Genomic DNA, 4,405 nt, shown 5'->3' with positions numbered 1-4,405 from the left:
AAAGAGGCTCACTGTTTAAGGTTGTACGTCTCGCTAAAAGTAACCCATAAATCACAGAGATGTGCTGCGGCTTTTATTGGTTTCACCCATGAGGGAAGATAGGATACAAATGAAGGCAACAACACTTCTGGGGATTTTCCAGTGTATGAGGTTTGTGTGTAAGGCACTACCACTACCACTACTACTACTACTACCATGAATGATTAATTAAAACACTGAGTTGTAACAGTTGTTGTAGAATTGTTGAGTTATTATATTGGTTTATAGAAGTCAATAAAAGCAGCCTTTGAGGATAAGCCAAGAAGATGAGGCAGATGACTATATGATACGTGGCACTGGTTGTATACAATATTATAAAAAATCAACAGGAAGTTCAGTCTCTCAAAATCGTTTAAAACTGAGATCCCAACAGGTTAGGATTATGGCGAGGCACCACACCTAATAGAGTATTTTTTCCCCTTATTCATATCACAATGAACCTTACCAGTTTAATGAAGACACAAATATAATACTTTTTTGTATTACAACTTTTCTGAAATATAATAATAATAATTGACAACATATGAGCAATTCCCTCTATAATCTAAGGATAACCACACAAAATTTGGTGAATGCAGATGTTTCTGAAGCTGAAAAAAAAGAAGTTGACATGTGGGAACGGTCTGACTTTCCGGAAATTACAGTTAAAGAGAAGTACAATGAATTTAGCTGACCAAATGCCAAAGGCCTATTTAGACCCAGTCCAGTTTGTAACATTCTCTATGCAATGGGCTTTTAAATGATATATGATTAAATAGTAGCTTCGCAATTATGGATTTCTGTCCATTTGAATGTAGTTCAAATTCATGACATTCGGGTGACAGTAGTACGACAAGCAAACTAAAATAAAATATACATTTGTATCAAGTTTAAAATAAAAAATGTTTACTTTTAGAGGGACCAAAATACAAAACAAATCACAAAATTGAGAAATAGATGAAAAAATGTCATTTCAGCCTGTGGTGCCCCGCCTTAAGACCATCCACATATATGAGCATTTGCCTTCACTGACCCACCAGAAGCATGGCCTGTAAAAAGATCAAAGCCATTAGTTGCTGCTGAATCTTCCACGCGCAGCATGCAGCTCCTCTCCTGTGAAGCATTAAGTGACCATCTCATGTTAACTTCCATGCTTTATTCTCAACGTTTGCCTCAAGCATCGTCCAAGGGTGACCTCCTTGCCCTCACAACTAGGCCAAAGCAAAACTTTGAAACACTTTAAGAAAGAGAGAAGTTCTAGAGGGTGTCAGGTCTTAAGGTCTTCACTTTTTGTTGTTGATATTCTACATCGGAGATTGCATGCAATGATACTGATTCTCATGGGTTATGTTAAAACAGGCGAATAAGGATAAAAAAACGTATGTAATCAAGAATTTGAGGAAATGTGTACATCGTGATGCACATTCAAATGATTGTGAGGACACCCCTGGGTACTAAAGCATTGCCTTATTGGTAAAGCAGCACAAGTGTCAAGTCTTGTCACAGGAAGCTGGATAGTCCCCAAGGCTTCCCTGTTGCTTAAACAGCCTCCTTGCTGTGATTTACTCTTATATTCCTGAGAAGAAAAAACACACATCTCAAGGAGACAAACAAACATGTTTTTCAAAAGCATAGAACAGATAATGATTTGATCCTCTCCTCTCCCCCCGAGGAGACGATTTGGATGTGAAAGGACCGAGGAATGGGGACAGAGGAGAACCACAGGCAGTTATGAATGTGCGTTTGATTTCATAAACGAAGGGGGATCTGTGGAGGCACAGTGGGCTGCTTGTTGAGCTTTCGCCCAGATGTGCGCCCGTTCAGATAGCGCTAATCAATGACGCCCTGTTTGCTGGGTCTGGTCTGGGTGGGCTCTCCTTGTTCTGGGATGGAGAGACACTGAGGGGCCCTGATCCCCACCTCACCCCAGGGGATGGCACACAGCCCTAAGAGACCAGACAGGGCCTTGGAGCGCCCGCAGGGCTGGGCTAAAATGGGAAAGATGTAGCACCATAACAGATCATTGTGAAGCGCTCTCTGCTCTCACTGACTGGAAATGTACTATAGCAAATAACTAGTCTATACCAGACCACGAGGGGTTTTATTTTGTATTTGACATTATGTCAAATGTTGATGGTACAAATGCCTTTTATTTACAATATATTTTGAATTCTTGGAACATATTTTTTACACAGGCTTTTACAAGTATTCTGCACACGAATGATCGATAGGGATACAACTACATGGCCAACTACATTCCTATACCGTAGTAGCTCCATTTTTCTAAATCTACAACTTTTCAGGACTACCTTGGTAGTGAGGGAAGGACTTTTGAGAATACTTCAAGTTCTGTAGACAGCTTAATGTAAGCTGACAAATTCCAAGATATATGGGAATTTGCTGACAAGATTTGCTAGAGTGGGTTAGAGTATGGGCCTGTAACGCTGACAGATAGACACTATAATGGGGGAATCTCTATGTACCACCACTCATTTAAATAGGAGAGGAAACGGTGAGCTAAAGTGATATCTCAGTTTGTTTGCATCTGGTGTCTTAATTAGTGACACAGATATGAATGACCTCAGTAAATTGTATGCAATGGCCTGAGCATGGCTAATGTGTGTGTGTGTTTTGTGTGTGTGTGTGTGTGTGTGTGTGTGTGCCATTGGACATTAAATGCTACCATTGTTGAATGAAATCAAAGATTTCCTGTGTAGCTCTATGACAAATGCACTCTTAAGGTGTGTAGAGGGGAACTTCCGTGACATCACAAGCTGTGAACACAGAGCTCAGGCAGAATGTCATTTTATTGAGTGTGTAAGTCTACGTGTACTGTACTTTATTGTCTTTACCCCTTCCTGGTATCTTACAGAATCTCTACATCCTGTATTAAATCACTTCACTTCTCCCTCCTCTCCCTCCATCCAGCTCTCTTCCATTCAAAATCACCACCATCCATCGCTTTTCTTGGTAATCTTTACTAGTAGATGCTAATGCTGAAACACCTGTCACTAAAGCGGAGGGAGCACATCCCGTAATGTCCCCGGTAAGCAGATTACACACTGTAATGCCAGGTATTTGAGAAATATTCATGTAGCTAAGTGCTTATGCAATGTCTCAAAGCCTCCCTGGCTTTTAGTTTTCACCATCCATCCAGCCATCCCTCCCTCCTATCCTCTTCTCCTGACAGAAGCCTGAGGCCTGTCATAAACATCAACGGCCCATCCCAGACACGGCTCAGTGTGAAATCACATGCTTGTTCTCTGTTGACAGTACTAGATACAAAGAAGAATGAACTCTTTATCAGAATTCTGTCCATGTTGACAAGATCTGGTTACGTGTTTATCTTGTTGATGATCCAGTAGATTTGATCAAATACTGTTAACACTGAGGCTAGTTATACAAGTACACCATATAGCCTACAGATCATCTGTCGTATTCAGTATTGCTTGTTCCATGCAAAAGTATGCATTACAGTTTAGAATGTAATTTCAGTCATTACAGCGTTATTACATAGGTATAACAGCAACTTAAATGTTGCAATTTTAAGTGTTACCAAGTAATGTTTATGAATATGTCCAGAAAAACATTGATTGAAGGATTGAATCATTTAGGCCTTTCATATTTAAATACTTTTCATCAATATTCTGTATATTTTGTTGATTTTAACCGCATCCTCTTAGCTGCCAATGAAATTGTTGTGATTCTACATTTACATTTACATTTAAGTCATTTATTCTATATAATTCAGTTGACAGGTAGAGACACAGGAAATAGCTGTAAAACCACAGGGGAGTGCCTCGGCTCCCAGCATGTTGTCTTCACCATTTCAACAAACAGGAGAGAAGAGAGATCAAGGATACACACAAGTATGTCTAACAACTGGAACAGATTTGATCAAATTACTGTAATTAGAGCATTACGGTGAGCGACCGACCGACCGCTTGCTCATTTGCATCCAGCCTACATCTCTCTGGTTGGCTGCACCATTTAATGAGAGGAAAAGATTAGAATCATTCAGGAGACTGCTCCACCTTGCTGCTCCACATCTGAGTCAGGTTAACAGCAACACAGAGGTTTATTCAATAACTGTTGAAACACCATTACAGAATGGTTATGGAGCACGGCTAAACAGTTGTTTGACTGGAAAACTTGAGGGACCATGAGAATGGGAGTTGCATGAAGCCGGAAATGCAGCTCAACATTAAACAGAATGATTAATAAGTCACCATTGCTTAAGCCCTCGATGATTGTTGCCTCCTTTACGTTATACAGTACAGAACTTGGTCCGGCCCTGTTGTTAAATCAGGTGCAGCTCACCAAACAAGGATTCTAGACAATATTGAATGGACTATATTGGTAATATTGTTTCCTCCTGTTTTGGGTT

The sequence above is a fragment of the Salvelinus namaycush genome, chromosome 13 (genome assembly GCF_016432855.1).
Source record: "Salvelinus namaycush isolate Seneca chromosome 13, SaNama_1.0, whole genome shotgun sequence".
Lineage (NCBI taxonomy): Eukaryota > Metazoa > Chordata > Actinopteri > Salmoniformes > Salmonidae > Salvelinus > Salvelinus namaycush.
Note: the sequence above shows the minus strand (reverse complement) of the source record.